Raw genomic sequence first — 18808 nt, forward strand, 5'->3', positions numbered from 1 at the left:
GTGTACATACTACTTCACTTTTTGCAGTGAGGCTTGACAAAACTGGGGGTTTCATCAACTGACCTGGTGCAGTGGCCATAGCATTGAGACATTAAAATTACAGTTCTCATAATCAGAGTCATCACTGTCAGAGAACCCTTTATAAAGGTATGATAGATCTGAGGGCAAACCATCAAATGGAAAAATACTTTATGAATAATTAAATGTGTTTTAGATCATAACAATAAGGGGTTGGCCAGTAGATAGGCTACTCACTGCTGGTGTACACTGCTGTGTTCAGATCACTGCTAAGGTTGGCTAGGGAACAGTCTGCTCTCCTGGCCCCCTGTTGAGATTTGTTGGGCATGAGGCAGAGGTTTTCTTTCATCAACCAGGTGTGCTAGAGAAAAGCACATTCAAACTTTAGATTTTAACACATCCATTTAATAGTGTGATAAAAATGTTTCTTATATACTAGTGTAATAATTGGACCAATACGCTGTTCCTATTGGTCCAGAAGACGTTCTCAAAAGTTAATAATACCGTTTATATACCTCCTGAAAGTTCGCAGAGGTAAATAAATGGTTTTATGGACCTAGCAACAAGCTGTTGCCTTGGAGATGTAGCCATTGACCTTAACAACGTGGCATCTGCTCGGCAACAAAGTAGCCTAAATTGCCCCCCAAAAAACTAAAACAACCAAATATGGTTTCTGCACAGGTCCGCAAACGCCCCGCAATCGCTTCCCGTTTTAAAGAAGTATCTGAAGCAGACAGAAGACGAATTGATGTTGTTGATATGTTGCCTTGGAGGTGTAGTGACGTCACCAGTGCAAGTGCAGCTGATTGCTCTGACAACATGGCGTCTGCTCCAGATTCGACGTTGTTGTTGTAACAAACGTTTTAACAAATCTCGGTTTACAAAGGCGTTTGTAGACTTGTCGAGGAGTAAACATTTGCTGTTTGTTGTTTTGCTTGAGGATGGACAATATGTTTGACAGGAAAAATAATGAAAGTTTTTCATTAGGCCCCTGCCACGCCCATCATGTTCGTCAGATATGTCCCTTTTACAAAGTAGTGTGAAAACAACACCATGGTGACATTCTGTGTATATCAAACCAAGGCCGTAGCCATGGAGGCAACATTGGGGGGGACGAATTAATTTTGTAATTATAATTTCGGACAGCATGCGTGGTTGCCTGTTGTAGCGTAGCACATTTATATTTTTATATCAATATATTGGGGGGGGACATTTTGACCAGATTTGAATATTGGAGGGGATGTGTGTGTGTGTCTGTGTGTCCCAATTGTATAATATGATTACGGCCTTGTATCAAACAGTCCATTTCCTCTGTGTCACAGTGTTTGACATTGTTTACTTCGACAGAGCACATGGATACAGTTCCTCAGTTAGGCTACTCTGTAAGCAAAGTGTTTTTTTTTTTTTATTATCAAAAATATCACATTTGATGTCTGTGTGTGCATGAACCTGAATGGTTGAGAGTAAGAAACTCACAAGAGTTAAGGTCAAGGATTAAACGGTTGAAACAAATAAGGTGACAGCTAGACAGTGAGTGACTCATCAGCTTGTCTCCTGTCCTGAACGACAAGAAATGGATGTTGGAGAAGATGGCATAAAGAAGAGCAATAGACAGAGCAGTGCCCGCATACACAGCGGGTGGTAGATGGGATTCGTCAGCAGTGGTGGTCGATGTTGTCTATCCTGGAGGGGGGAGGGGGGAAGAAGAAAAAAACAGTGATGAAAAGTGAAGCGTATTAGATAGTACCCAATTGCAGTGAAAGTAGGCCTACCAAGTCAATCTAGTGAATCGCCAAGTAGGCCTACAAGTTCAGCACAAAATCAATTCGGGTAATCTGGGTCATTGGGTAATGTGGGACACCTAAACTCCAGAGCGTTTTCGTCTCTGCTATGATAATGTATAGTCCACAGAACTTTGACTCTAGGTCAGGCCCGTAACGGAAACACATGAGGCCCCCCCGCAGAATAAGCCTGAGAGGCCCCCCCACCACATATGTAACGGATAATGTAATACAAATACCGACGGGACGAACAGGACCCCGACGCGATCAACTGAACTTTTTGGAACATTCTGAAGAGCCGTGTAATAAATGCAAGATATCAAAACTCAAGCTTGTCTTGTGAGGAAAATGTATTCAATAAGAAAAAAACGCTCAAACCGTTTGAGCGTTTTTTTCTTATACACGTGCGCGTCTTTTAGCAAATCTGTGTGCAAAGTCTTTTACCACACTCTACATCTAAACTGCGCGCACATTCATTTTCTATGCTAAGGATGGCCAGACCTGACAGCCTCTCTTGTGACATGGAGCTTCTGAGATATGTTTTGATCAGTTTCAGCTTGGAAAATGACCTTTCAGCGCTTGCGACAGTCACGGGTATTGTCAGAAATAATTTGATGGCCGTGGCTACATCAGGCACACTTGATAGGTTGGAGTTGTGTTTTATTATTAGCGTGATCGCTAAATCATAAATGGAGCCATTTTTTGTCGTGTGAATCTTGTAGAAAGCAATGACTGTACGTTTTACACGATCATAATATGTATATAACTGAAATACAATGACTTATTGTAACTTTGATTATGTTTTTTGTATGTTTAAATAGTCAAACGCAATCGCTGCAACTGCACGATACTACTGTCGCATAGCGTTACGTTATCATGTTTGCTAATAATGTCAGTTATGTAATATATTTTATAATTAAGCACTTTTTCTACTTTCTCTTTTTTTGTAGTTTCACTCCATTTCAATGTTGTCAGCTTGATAGGAAGTCAATAAAGGAGCAAGGCTAATTTTCCTGGCTCTTGGAAAGGAGGCTCTGTTAACGCTAGGAAGCACAACACAGACAGAGCAGTACAGCTGCCAAAGTATAGGCTAACGTTAGCTACGTGGTACAGTAATGTTAGTTATAGCAAACAGTACAATACCTGTCTCTTCTGGCAGATGAGTGCATCCTTCACCGGCTGGTCGAAAAATAAATTTGTAATTTTGGGAAGTTTGGCATTTAATTCAGAAATTTTCTGTTTTGAATGCCGCTTTTAAATGTGCGTTTCATTTTTCCTACGCTACGCTACCTATTTTCAGCGGGCTCGCCGGTCTGTGTGACCATCTGACCTACTTCGTCATGTCACTTACCTAGCTAACAAAGAAAGCACAATTAAATATACTTTCCTTTATTTTATATCAACTCTGGAAACACAGACAAGACAATAAGACATCCCATGTAATTAAAATTGGATAAAAAAAATTAAAAAGCCCCCCATCCCTGCGAGGCCCCCCCGCGGTGCGGGGGCTGCGGGGGTAATCTTTACGGGCCTGCTCTAGGTTTAGTAGTGTAATAAACCTAGAATGTAGCCAGATCATTTCGGCCAGGAGAATGCGCACAAACAGATGCTGCACCACGGCCTTGGAAAAGGTTCAGTCTATTCAGGGTTTACACAAGTAGTCAAATTCATGCGGCTACTACCAGTTATGCCGGATAGGGACAGACTACTAAAGGCCCCAGAAAGCTTCGATATGCCACCCAACTAACCGACTACCCCCAAGGCCCCGTTGAACTCAGGCAGGTCACACAACACTGCAAACCACCGCAACCAATAGGTTTCCACACACCACCCCCGTAGGGCACCGCACACACTCTCACGGCACTGCAATAGGCACACAAGACGCCAGCCGGGTTACACCTGAAGCCACCGCCCCTCGTTCACCCTCCCACCCCGGATCATAAACTGGTACTGCCGTTCGGTTAAAACCACACGCACACACACACACACACACACACACAAAAGTAAGGGTTAAAAACTTAACTCGCCCGAGTGACAAGACCCTCCTCCGGGGTCTGAGTTTGGGCACTGGCCGGTAAGGGGAGAGACCGCAGCCACCGATCCAGCGCTCGTAGGTCCCCGCGAGTGACGTCAGCGGGAAACCTCTAGCTGAGAAGCAGCAAATGCACTCCTATTTTCCCCGCCTTAGCTATCAGTCACCCCACTAGCCTATCTTCACCGCCGGCAGCTCTAAACAGCGTGCGAACGGCACCCACCCTGTCTCCTTGAGTGCAGCTCGACGTGAGCAATCTAGCGCCGCTTCCCAGACCGCTCACCTGTTGCTGTCCTGGTCCTTTATCCCTGTTCCCTCGCTGATTATCACTGACCAGGTGTCGCTCATTAATTAACACCCCCAGCTCTTCCCTTAGATCCCTCCCCCCTACAATAATCACGTCAAACCATTACCAACACAACATCATTTCATTACAGTAGCATGGATGTTATGCAGGGCTGCCAACTCTCACGCATTGGCCGTGAGACACACACATTTCAACCAGTTGACATGCTCTCACGCCACACCTTGTATTTCTCACGCTGAGAAGGAAAATGCATGCAAAAAATGTCCCAGATTACCCGAAGCATGGATGTTATGCATGGCTGCCAACTGCCACGCATTGGCTGTGAGACACACACATTTCAACCAGTTGACACGCTCTCACACCACACCTTGTATTTCTCATTCTGAGAAGGAAAATGCATGCAAAAAATGTCCCAAATTACCCGAATTCACCCTATTTATTATCGATAAGGTGCACTCAAGTTGAGCATCTCAGAAGACTGGACAATGAATACATGAATGAAGGGCAGTTAAATAGTATCACAATATGGGAGAATGGGTGACGATTAGCATTGTCTTCGCAAGGACAGAAAAAGGACACCGCATGGCATGCTAGATTAGCCTGGTCCTACCAGACTCTCGTACATTTCATTTGTACAGAGAGTCTGGGCTCGCTCCATTGACAAGCGTTAACTTCCTTGAAGGCGGGTACTCTGTTGAAGTTTAAAACTGTATTGGATCTGCCCAGAGCCACTCTGGATCTGCCATAACCAATAGCTAGCGTTCGCCTTAGCCAACTCCTTCATGACAAACGGAGCTAGCTGGAAAATCAAACGAACCCCGTGGGGATCAAAAATTGTTCTTGCTCCGGCTTTAACTTCTGGATATTCGGCAGCGTTGCCACAACGGACCGAATGGCTTCGCTCGCATCTTTCTCCGCCGCCATTACGGAACAACAACACAAACTAGCGCACAACATCAACGTCATCGTTCTCAGCCACTCCCTCTGTTCGCTGATTGGACAGGTAGAAAGTTAACCGGAGACATCTGACTTACGTACCTCAAGCCCAGACGCAGTACAGAAGCAAAATCAAAATTGAGCGGAAGGCTAGATAGCTTTTGTTGAGGTTTTTAGATAGGGCTCCTAGAAACGGACTCGACGTTCCATGTCCTCATGAGCTAACATCACAGGGTAAGTTCAAACATTGTTATTATATGTAGAGCATTCAAAACTGTATAAAAGTAATAAAGTAATCATTAGTTATTGTTAATTGATCAGTGGTAAAGGACAGACCTCTTCAAAAGTCAGACCGAAATGAAAAGTTGAAATGAATTTATGAGGTCAGTGTTATCAATAGACGTGTGAATTTAGAAGCAAAAGCAATCGAGTCTTTAGCGGAATACAATGTTCAGACAAACTCAAATTACAGTTCATACTGATCAGAAGTGCCACAGTCTCGCAGTGCTACAGTCTAGCAGTCTCATTGATTAGCTAACCCTGAAAAGTCAGTTAAATAAGCTAGAACTGGGGCCTTGTTGTCCAAGAGGTGCTGGTTGACTGTCTGGTGGTTTGGCAGAGATCAGTTCAATGATCCTGCAGAAGACAACAAAACAGAGGTATATGGTACACAGGTGACTATGAAATAAAATATATGTACACAAACACACACAGCAAACAAGATGAAATGACTGATGAAATGATTCTACGACTGTTAAAGGTAAGTATGTTACTATTTGGAGGCAACGGGGGACGGGTTGTTTCCATCCTTATTCTATAAGTATAACTTATTTTAGAGTTCTCTTCCCCTGGAACAGATTTCATGTTCCAAACGAGGGGGGCTGTCGCTGTCTTGGTGTGTGGGGTTGCATCAAATTCCCCTTTTTTGCTCTGTTAAATTGCTGCACCAGTCCACACTTGACCGGTGGGGATCTCATTCTATTATGACTGTAACTGTTAGCTGCTCCTGGCATTCTCTAATCCCTGCTCTCCTCTCTTTGTCCCCCCCCACACACATCCCTTGTGGTGTGGGGGGTTTGAGTTGTCAGCACCTGCCTGGTCGTCGGTCAGCCAACGCTGGACCTGGTCGCGAGTCTCCCGGTCCTGTCCTACATCTATAAAGTTGAACAATGGATTTTGGTGTTTCAAAACCCATCAACACTGTATGACTATGTTTAGCCTGTGTTCTGCTCCTCTCTCACCAGTTTTTCCTTGTCTTCCTTGAGGGTTTAGGTTGGTTGAGGGGCAGTTCTATGGGCATATGTGAAGCCCTCTGTGACATGCTTGCGTGTAAAAAGGGCTATACAAATACATTTGATTTGATTTGATTTGATGAAACACTTTATGTTCATAATGTACTGGACCAGATTTCCCCATCTAGGGTTTAAACCCAGCACCACACATATGATCTATGGTGATTCAGACAGATGGTAACACTCTACCTGAGGTTAACTAAAGGTACCTAAGGCTGACAGATAGATGCAAAAAGGTAAACCATCCAAAAGTTATAACAATTTTTTTTTAGGAAATGTAACATTAATCTTGTAATTTATATAAATTAAGAGGTAATGCTAACTGTCTTTGCTAAACTATATTCCTTAGATTTTTCTAGTGATGTAGGACAGCCCATCACCACAAGTGCATGACTCAGGCACTGTCTGTTATACAGTCTGATAAATCCTAGGATTGAATCACTTGTGACTCACTTTCTCAATCACATTACTGATTGTCATCAGCCTTTAGCAGTCACCAAGCCAGATATTGAGGTTTTCATAAACTTTCTTGCTTAGTATGGTTACAGTATGTCTCTGTTGTAAACTATACCATAAAGGTCTGTAGGTGATTATTTCAGTGTAGTATGTGAAGAACCATGAATGGTTCACAAAAATATGTTGTTAAGTACATTCATAAGTTGAAATATCACATTAATGTAATTCATGGTTTCATTTAACTTGACACTTAAAATGGCATGACATGATACTGTAATTTCTGTGAGAGGGGATCATGAGTGTTTGTTGGCCACCATGTAACTATGACTCAAATGACAAATGACTTCTTTACTTTGTTGGTATTTTACCACTGAAATAGTATGGTATCGTCTTCGTAAATAAAGTTCGATATAACTGTGGTTTGGGAGGAGAAGACCCCACCTAAACTCTTCTTCGTTCCCCAATTCTCCTCCATATACATATATATGTATGTACACCTCAGATCCACCTGTCATTGTGTTCTCATGTTTTTGCAATCCTCCCACCCTCCGTTTTTTTTTTTACCTCTCCCTAGCTATCAAATTCTCTCTCCCATCCAGGCACCCTGGGCGATCTACTCAGCTCAGCTCCGCCGTAAACCTAAGGACTCATCCGCCACACACAGTCTCCTTCCTGGTATACTAAGAGTGCTGTATGTTCATGTACTACATTTACATTACATTACATTTAGTCATTTAGCAGACGCTCTTTTCCAGAGCGACTTACAGTAAGTACAGGGACATTCCCCCCGAGGCAAGTAGGGTGAAGTGCCTTGCCCAAGGACACAACATCATTTTGCACAGCCAGGAATCGAACCGGTAACCTTCAGATTACTAGCCTGACTCCTGGATGTATAGTACTGTATGTTAAGACTCTGTGTATGAATGTGTAAATTGTATGCTGATTAATTGAACACTTGTACACACAAATAAAGAGTACACAGAATAAATGTCTGGGTTGTGAAGGCCAAGACTTCTGTGCTCTTTGAGTCACTTCCTCTTTAAATGTCACCAACCAAAATCTATAAACACCGCAGAACCAGTTGGTCTAAAATATACGAGCACTGCACTAGATAATTCAAAAAACAACAACGAGAGGGATCTTGTACGACAGGTATCAAGCTTGTTTCTTTGACATAGCTTTTTCCTTTGCACTTTGTGTATTTATAGTTGCAAAATGGAAGTGGTGCAACAGTCAAAATAAAGTTGAAGTCATCTACCTTCCACAGTATCCTATTAACACAGTGTCGGCATACTCGGCATGATTGGGTAGAATTTTGCTAGTCTGTCAGAGTATGCCCTCCAAAACAATGAAAAAAGGTTCTGCCTCAGATATAATTGCTGGACTCCTGTATCATTACAGCCAGCCATAATGCCTTTGCCTTTCCCTCTCTGTGTAATTTCTCTTAGTAATCAAGTTCTCTGTAGGATTGCTGCTGCAGCCTTGTCTGGTTCTGTATTAAATACACACAATTGCCTTATCATTTGCTTTACTGCATAGCAATTTTGTTGGCTGTAATAGTGTGGGATAATTGTAAATTGGAGTGTAAAGAAGAAGGACTACTGCATATTCATGAAAAAAATCTACTGAAGCTTGCTATAAGTATGCAGTTAGAAATTATGTAAACTAGGGATTTAAGTTACCTTATACCATGGTCTTGGTGAATACCTGATTCTGATTGGCTGCAGGGGTGTCTATTATTATTTCATCTGTTGATTATCAAGCCTGTTGCTTATCCTCCTCCATAGACCACACGTTCCTGAAACTTCCTAAAAATAACTCTGTTGTAAATATACATGTGAATACCAACCCTAACCTTGGAATTTAACAAAAGCATTGTTTACCTCAAGCTTTATTATATTTGTCTAGGAACTATATTTTAGTGTACATTAGTTTACTACTATCCCCACTTGCCCGTTTTATAGCTTGTATTGGAGGAAGAATATTTACAGCAGAATATAAAGAAATACTTGGAAGGGAATTATTTGACAATTTGCCCAACATTTACTCCTAATCTGTTGCGTGTTCTGCAAATGAACAGAAATGGCTTCAGGATGTAAAGCGTGCTTGTTGTGTGGTTATTTGTGTCCTTAATGTCCACTGCCCTCCCCAGATCTTTCCAGATTGTCTATCAGAACTCAGGCTTGTCCCAAATGCAGACCAAGAGGCAGAGCTGAGTTAGCGAGTCTTGATTTGTTTAAGGCATAAAGTGGCAGGCAAAAGAGTAGTCAGGGTAGTAATCCATAAGGCAGTCAGGCAGATACAGGCTAATAGGCAGGCTTTGAGTCAAGGCAGGCAGGTGGTCAGGATCAAGAGAAATAAGATACAGAAAACTACACAAGGTAATAGTGGAGAAAGCGCAGATTAGGTTTGACTAATCTGCGTTTTCACGGACACTCCCTCTCCGAACCCTCTCCGAGCCCCTCGGAGAGCTCTACGTGCACCTCCTGATTTTCCTGACTATCCGTCTGTCCGTACGTCATTTTACGGATACCCCTTGGCTGTGATTGGTCCATATTAAGAACCGCTTGCGTCAGGGGCGGGGTTGCCGTGACCAACAAGACGCACCGAATCCGAGAGGCAGTTAAAACCGAAACTGTACTATACTGTAGCTAGTGGTATGTGCCAGTGGAGCGAGTGGTACGTGACAGTGGCTAGTGGTACGTGCCAGTGGAGCGAGTGGTACCTGACAGTAGCTAGTGGTACATGCCAGTGCCTCTACTGGCACCTAGTGGTACATGCCAGTGGAGCTAGTGGTACGTGACAGTAGCTAGTGGTACACATAGATATATATAAACACTAGATGTCTTACGGCGGAGTCTAGAACGTCCGCACATGGCGGCCATCTTGCTACAGTCAACTCGCTCACCCATAACATTGTGTTGATGCTACATGAACTTTTTACATGACCATAACTTGCTCAATTTTCAACCGATTTTGAAACGGTTTGGTTTGTTATCAACGTCAGAGATGTCGTTATGCCACTGCATACTTCTATTCTATTAAAAAAAAAAAAAACATAATTATTCATAAGTATGCGTGGCATACCGACATCTCTGACGTATATATCTATGGTGGTACATGCCAGTGCCTCCGCTGGTACATGACAGTAGCTAGTGGTACGTGACAGCGCCTCCACTGGTACATGACAGTTACTGTTCTGTTGATAGTGGTATGCAATGCAAGTGTAGGGCAGTTGCATTGGGTGTCTTGCAGCTTTTGTTTAACTGCCGCTGTGGGTCTACACCATGGGTATTGAGGAAAAAGGGAGACGGAGGGGGTGGAGACAAACACAAGACAGGTAAAACAGGGCCCCGTTCGTCGTAAGGGTTGAAGCTAAGTTAATCAATTGTCCCTTTAGCCCGTTAACATTAGCGAGATGAGTGAGAACAGCAAATATCGGTTCGTCAACGGCTGATCCGCATCCAAATCATGTGGTTAATTTCAATCAGGCTAAACTTATCAGGGAAATTGCACGTGCACGTCCTACTTCAAAAGGCAGGAAAGGTCGATCACCAAAACCGTGATTTTCTAACGGTATGATGGCGGAAAAGACGAAAGAGAGAGCGGTGATGGGCTATTCTCGCCATCCGAGCAAACTATTATAATGAGTCCAGACAATAAGAATGTTATCATGGCTAAGTCAAACACCGCCACCGCTGCCAGAGCAAGACAAGCAGCTTGGCAAAAAATTGCCGATAAGCTAAATGCGAAAGTTTTGGGGAAATGTATAGGCTCATCTTAAGTGCCTCATTACCCCAATCAATCAGATCACATTTCTTTAAATGTGCCTGCTGGTATAGGCTTAATGGAAATTAATAATCGAATGAGATCTTGCTAGCGAAAATAATGATCTCAACTCTTTCAGAATAAGTAGGCTAGATAAAAACAAGGCCAAAGAGTATCTAATTGATACGAATTCATAGACAATTATGAGGATATATGTAGGCTACTGCGCTTATATCATGTACTATATATGTGTATATGAATGTAGGCCTATGTGTAAATCCCTCTTTGATTTCATTGACTGGGACATGGCCAGGGAATATGATGAATTGAGTCATCAGCTGGTTAAGCGCCAAGTACACTTTTCTTACAGCAACGCATGCTGCGGCTTTGCCAATGTTTTCTGCATCGCCTATATACTGTATAAAAATGTAGCCTATAGCCTACCTGACGCAAAAAAAAACTCAAGGCTATGCAGTCTGAAGCACAGTTAAAGTTTCAAGTATTAGTGTGCTTTATTGTCAATTTCTTCACATGTCAAGACATAAAAAGGAATCGATATGACGTTACTCTCCCACAGTGAAACATAAGGTCTTGCAAATAAATGAGTCCTTGTCGGCTGAATCGATATCGCTCAAACAAGAACTCATCCGTGTGAAATAAAGGATCTTGGCAATCGCGAAGAACTCTATGGAAAGCTAATCGAACTAAAATATAGCTCCTTGGTCAACTGGGTCTCTCAAAAAGGGAGCTGCCATGTTATTTTCCGGGGGTGTGGCAAGCTTATCCAGCTACACTTACGTTAGCCTGCTCTGGAGCAGGTTAGTGCTAATTGATATGTTACTATGGTGATTTATCGAAAGTTGCTTCCACGAACCAAAAAGAGGGGCGTTTTATCTTAGCCTGAATTAGCTCGCTAAACCGCTTAGCGAGCTACGACGAATACCCCCCTGGTCAAATACCATTCACAAACTGTTAATCTATAAAACTTTAACATAGGAAATTACACAGGGTATTTTAGTTATTTAACCTTTATTTAACAAGGCAAGGAATTAGGAACACATTCGTAGCCTGTTAAGTAACAAAAGTCACTTGAGGGGGAAGGGGAAACGAGCTGCAAGATAAAACACATAAAACAAGGATTCTAAGAGCACAGCAGTGAAGGAAAGCATCAAAACACTCACAAAGACAAGACTGACAGAACACAAAGACTACTGACAGAAGAATTTAGTTGGTGGGGCCATGCAAAAATATGAACAGAACAAGTATGTGTCCACTGAAGTTCAGAATCACATACATTTCGGTTAGACACCTGTGAGACAACAACATAGCTGTAAAAAGGGATGAAAACACATTCAGGACTGGACATTTTTGAAACACAGAAAGTTGAATAGCTTTTCATCACATTCAGCAGGACAAAATGCCAATGAATACACAATGAGGCCAATTTTCAAAAAAACTTATCGATGAAAGCCAATACCAAAACTATCATTACAGTCTGAATAGAACATCGACCAAAGCACAGATGTTCATCAGTGTCTTTGTGTTGGCCAGAGAGGACTTAAAACATGTTGTCGAATGGGGGAGAAAAAGCCAAAAGTCCATATTTGGTTTTGGTAATGCTTTTTGCCTTTTTACCCTTAAAAACGTGCAGTAAATGGATGCAGTCAGAACATGTTTAGTATACTATTCAGTCTTTTAATTATAATTGTGTTACTATATCTTTATGACCACTCTACATTTTTGTTTTTTCAAACTGGTAAAGTATGTGTACCCAAGTACATCATAACATATTTTCTTTATTGACCAGGTAATGAGGCAGTGACGTCTTTTTGCACATTCATTTAAGCAGCCCTTTTCTATACCTAATTACAGTTTGTACTGCAATTCTGAGGGTGTACTGTCCATCAAATATTTATACGTTACTGTAGCTATTCAAATCTATCTTTATGGCAACACCTATTTTATTGTCTTATTAGGTCCATTGAACGTACCCTAAATGTAAATCTCTTGCGAACAGCCTGGTTTCCTATAAGGCTAGGCAAGTTAACCTATCTATTCATCGTACTCATTCATCGTTCATCATGGCTCACAGAACCCATATAGAACAAGTGAGTCATCTTTGATTCACATTGACCCCTTCCTTATTCCCAAGCATACTGTAGTCCTTTTGGAAAGGGTCTCTTTTCAGTGTGAAATGGGAAATTGTTTTAGCGAGCTACGACGAATACCCCCCTGGTCAAATACCATTCACAAACTGTTAATCTATAAAACTTTAACATAGGAAATTACACAGGGTATTTTAGTTATTTAACCTTTATTTAACAAGGCAAGGAATTAGGAACACATTCGTAGCCTGTTAAGTAACAAAAGTCACTTGAGGGGGAAGGGGAAACGAGCTGCAAGATAAAACACATAAAACAAGGATTCTAAGAGCACAGCAGTGAAGGAAAGCATCAAAACACTCACAAAGACAAGACTGACAGAACACAAAGACTACTGACAGAAGAATTTAGTTGGTGGGGCCATGCAAAAATATGAACAGAACAAGTATGTGTCCACTGAAGTTCAGAATCACATACATTTCGGTTAGACACCTGTGAGACAACAACATAGCTGTAAAAAGGGATGAAAACACATTCAGGACTGGACATTTTTGAAACACAGAAAGTTGAATAGCTTTTCATCACATTCAGCAGGACAAAATGCCAATGAATACACAATGAGGCCAATTTTCAAAAAAACTTATCGATGAAAGCCAATACCAAAACTATCATTACAGTCTGAATAGAACATCGACCAAAGCACAGATGTTCATCAGTGTCTTTGTGTTGGCCAGAGAGGACTTAAAACATGTTGTCGAATGGGGGAGAAAAAGCCAAAAGTCCATATTTGGTTTTGGTAATGCTTTTTGCCTTTTTACCCTTAAAAACGTGCAGTAAATGGATGCAGTCAGAACATGTTTAGTATACTATTCAGTCTTTTAATTATAATTGTGTTACTATATCTTTATGACCACTCTACATTTTTGTTTTTTCAAACTGGTAAAGTATGTGTACCCAAGTACATCATAACATATTTTCTTTATTGACCAGGTAATGAGGCAGTGACGTCTTTTTGCACATGCATTTAAGCAGCCCTTTTCTATACCTAATTACAGTTTGTACTGCAATTCTGAGGGTGTACTGTCCATCAAATATTTATACATTACTGTAGCTATTCAAATCTATCTTTATGGCAACACCTATTTTATTGTCTTATTAGGTCCATTGAACGTACCCTAAATGTAAATCTCTTGCGAACAGCCTGGTTTCCTATAAGGCTAGGCAAGTTAACCTGTCTATTCATCGTACTCATTCATCGTTCATCATGGCTCACAGAACCCATATAGAACAAGTGAGTCATCTTTGATTCACATTGACCCCTTCCTTATTCCCAAGCATACTGTAGTCCTTTTGGAAAGGGTCTCTTTTCAGTGTGAAATGGGAAATTATTTTCAGTTGCTTTGTTGAATGGTTTTCCATTAAACTGGCTTGATGCTGAACTTCTTGCACTTTCACTCCACTGGATAATCATTCTGTCGTACCATTACTTCTATCAAACTATCTCTCGGGATTTCTTAATGTTTCTTTTAACCAATATTTCACGAATAACAGAACATTTGTATCACAATTATCGTGTATTTTCTACATTTACATAAACGTAAACAGTCAATAATGTATTCAGCCATAGTCAGGGAGCAAATCACAAACCATAATCATTGCAAATAAAAATCATTTCATCACAGCCACAAATAGTTGCTGGCATAGTAAAAAAAGAAAAGCTCTCTATTTATCCTGATGGATGCATTTGATTGTTGAAAGGCAAACCTCAAGCATATAGCTTATAGGCCTGTCTTTGTTCAATCCATTGCCTGTAGCCTACACACTGAATAATGGAAGCCTTTTGATCCCAACAGTCCATACCGCTCCAGAAAGTCATTCTCTCAGAAAGTCATTCTGTATAAACACCATTAGTGCAATTACTATAAATCAAGGAACCCATGAACAACACCACTGACCTACCAAAGACAGCTGCACTCACGCACACTGCGAACCATATCCTCTAAGCTTTTGTCATCTCTTCTCCCGAGCTCAGGGTTGATAATTCGTCACATTAAATATTAATTTGGAAGGATCCTTGCAGGTGCTGAAATTGTAAAATAAAATATTTTAAAAACTTTTTTAAAACATTGTGATGAAAGTAGCTGGTTTTGGGTGAGGGGGCCCACTCCCCACATCATATGTGTGTGTACTGTCATTACGATCTTAAACAATGTGTATGTGTGTGTGTGTGTGTGTGTGTATGTTATCTTTATCATATTTCATTCAACACAATCAGTCCCTACATACCTGGGCTCCACACTGATCGAGTATGTGAGAGGTGAGTATGGCTGTTGGCAAGAGAAATAAGTTGTTATGTTGTGACATATTTGTTATCACAAAAACACCCCAGAGTTGGGCAGCTGAAACTAAATTATGGATTAATATGCCAATCACATTTCTCTAGACTGACAGCATTGGGATTGCCAGGACCAAGAGGCTGACAGAATATCTGAATAAGAGTTGTTTTTATTCTGTATGGAAACAACCGGTCAAAACAGGACAGCAAATGATCCTCTAGAGATAATCTCCATACTTCTAGATTCACATCTGGGTATAGCTTTGGTTTCTTCATTGCCAGATGAGAGACACATCATTCAACTAGGCTCTCTATTTGAAATTCATGACACTCTACAGTAATTCTCTCATCTCACCAAGGTCCTGTTCCAGGGGCTCCAGTCTGTCTCCATCTTACATCCTTTAATGCCAACACTGAGGTCACGCCATCTCCCAGTTCCCTTGGATATAGCCCTTGTACATTGCTGTGGTATTAGCATATAACATTAACATATTGATTGGGGTTATAATTAGACAAAATTAACTTGTGAAAGTCGTTAACTGGCTTGTTTAATTTACAATGGAAACTTCAGATAACTGGCACAGAAACGTAATTACTTCCCCTCTTCTTGCACTATGCTTATTGTAGAAGAGTACAACTGAAGTAAATCAATCAGGTATAATTGGACACTCAAAGTACTTTTTGCACCCTTGGATTTTAGTCATAAAGTTGGTTCTGATTGTTATCACCAGCTCTCACTGTGCAACCCTGTAGTGAAGTTTCACCCCCTGAACCTCAGTGAAATGTTTTAACCCTTGTGTTATCTTCGGGTCATTCTGACCCATCAGTCATTGTGACCCACCGTCATATTGCGACAACTTTACCGCATACAACAACAAAGTGAGGAATTGTCTTTTAACCGTCGGGCTGTCTCAGACCCCCCACATTGCGAAGTTTAAAAGAAAATGCTATTTATTTGTTTTTGTATTGGGTAAAATTGGGTAAACACAACGATGGTTCGTTGTGAACCTTTGGGTCATGTGACCCGAAGGCAGCACAATTATACAAAAACTACATTACATTTTTCAAACTGCACTTTTACATTTAGGAAATAATTTGATGGGCCATTTGTACCATTTTGTAACTGACTCGGACAAATCATTCAGTCTCCTATTACGCTCCTGTTTCGCCCGCGAGACAAAAATGCTGCCTCCCCCTTCCTCAGTTACGACGCACTAAATTCTAACAAATATATTTTTTAGACGCTACACATGTTATACATCGTTGGAAAGCTACGATTCTTGTGCTTCCATTGAAATAAACCAATTCAAGATCAAGTCACAATAGCAAGCAAAGTCAACGTCTTTTTCCGGTGAACATTCCTTCAACAATGCCAAAGAAAAAAGTTGTACTCACCCTAAGTTGTTCAAATAGGTCCAGGTGTGCAAATCATGCCATCAAAACTTGATCTGCGTAAGTCCCAAGGGTTCAAAGTATCTAACCATGTAAAGTAATTCGTCCAAATACAATGTTTTACGTTCATGAATAGCCATTATCCTTTGTTTCATTATGCAAGTTAGCCGACGGAAGAAACAACTTGTTCACATAAAAGTGTTATTTTGTCCGGTTTATCAACGGAGTATTTACAAAATGAAGGTCTCAAAATGTCCGTTGAACCCTCCCCTTTTGATTGACACCTTGTTCGACCCAATAGGAGCTTCCATGCCCCGTTGACAGCCCTCTAAAGCCAACTAGGTCTGTGCGTCCTGCCCCCCCCCGCCCCCCCCCCCCCACACTCGTTCTAAACAAATTTCTCGAACTGGCTTCGACTGGCTCTGAAATTAGCTCGTTAGCCTTGTAGCTGACAGCTAGCTGAAAATGCCAATACCTCATTTGTATGCGTCTGTGGAGCCTTCAAAATAACAGTCGATTGCGCAATATGGTTGACAGAATCAGTGTTCTTTGTGCGCCAATCCTTGGAATCAGATAAAGCACTCCAATGTGTTCATGCTTCAGTTTTTGTGTTTCAGTATTACTAATTAGGGATTTAGCTATTATATATGATATTTTTAAGTACCAGAGATGGGCCAGAGATAACAATTATGAAAAATAATACCTTTTTATTTGACCTTGACCTTGGTTACAAAGGGTCATTTTGGAGTCTCCAAAAGACCCTTTTAGAAAATTCCTGGATGTATTCTTATAAAAACATGTGTCAAATATGAATATATTGTGGTATTATGTTTGACTTTTGATTTGAATTGGGTAAGGCTTCAACCTGTGGTCCAATTTAGTCTTCCAGATAATACCTACCACCTCTAGGCCTATTCAGGCCTCTGTTTTCAAAACAAAATCTAGGCAGAAATAGAAATTTTCACTTTCCTTGTGTTCAAGCTTCTATTACTCAACACTAGAAGGACTGACAGGGGTCCTGACAACAGGGGACATAACTTCAGAGTGTCAGCTTTCAAAAGAGATCATTTACATGCATGTACTCCAAATGGTTCAAGAACAGCTTCCAATTTACTTTGGGTATGCTGTTTAGGCGTTTTCAGGCAAATTTAACAGGAACATGAAAAGGTTAATGCCTGTCATTGGGTGTGCTCAAGCCTTCGGCGAGAGCACAACCTTTGTTCTCTCACATATATATTATTGGGTGTGCTCAAGCCTTCGGCAAGAGCACAACCTTTGTTCTCTCACATATATATTATTATTTTTTTTTTATTTTTTTTTTTTTGCCCCCCTAAAACTCAGTCAATATTTGGCCTACATAGACAACGTAGGTGTCAAAAGTTTCGTCTTGGTAGCGATTGAGTTGGAATTTACGTTCCGTTGCATGGTTTGGGCTTAAGTTAAGTTTTTGTGGCGAAAAGTGAAGCTAACGGTGGCTAATTTGCTAGCCACAGTCACTGACGTTACTAACGTCACTACGTCACTAACGTCACGAAAACACGCGTGACTACCTTTGGCAGAACATTCGTTTCGCATCTGTTAACTTGGGAGATAGCTAGGCTAACTATAGCTTTACTGGAAGGCAGCTGCAGAAACGCCACAAGCAAAGAGGCCAGGGTGATAACTATTTATTACTTTGTGATATGACACACAATTGTGATGTGTAATGTACAGTATAAGCTGATATTATTAAGGAAGTACATCTACTTTCGGAAACAGTAGTCTACTATTTCACTGACGTATTAGCATCATGACATTAGCCTGTGTTGCCCGGGCAACACATACTACAGTAGTCTATGATGTAGCGTTATCTGTTTTCAATCGTTAAAATAAACATTCCTCACATATATATTTTCGTTGTAGGATTTATTCTGACATTAGTAAACGATTTGTTGGTGAAATTACCATTACCTGTGGTTTCAAACCAGTGTTGCTCACTGCAACGCTGTAGCCTACGCGAGACACACTACAAAAACATCTACAGTACACAGCTGTTTAGGAAATCAAACGGCGACAGAACATGTTCGGCACTCCCCTTACTTAAATCAAAAGTCTCTGACCACTAACCTGAACTTCATTGCCACAGCCTAAACTTTGTCAATCTGTTCATGAAAATAATTAATTTCAGCCTAAACCTTACAACGGAACGTTAAATCGAATTCAACCAACGCAATCACTACCAAGACGAACACAGTAGTCTAGTACTGTACCGTAGTAGAATTTACCGGGGCAGCTTCTCCACACAGGGCTATATCGCATTTTGCGTTGTTACTGACAATGATCGCTACCAGTGAGCTTTTTATGAATGAGCGATTTTCCACTAAATAAATGTCAAGCTTATTTACGTTTT

This window comes from Osmerus eperlanus, chromosome 7 (assembly GCF_963692335.1).
Source record: "Osmerus eperlanus chromosome 7, fOsmEpe2.1, whole genome shotgun sequence".
NCBI classification, from domain to species: Eukaryota; Metazoa; Chordata; class Actinopteri; order Osmeriformes; family Osmeridae; genus Osmerus; species Osmerus eperlanus.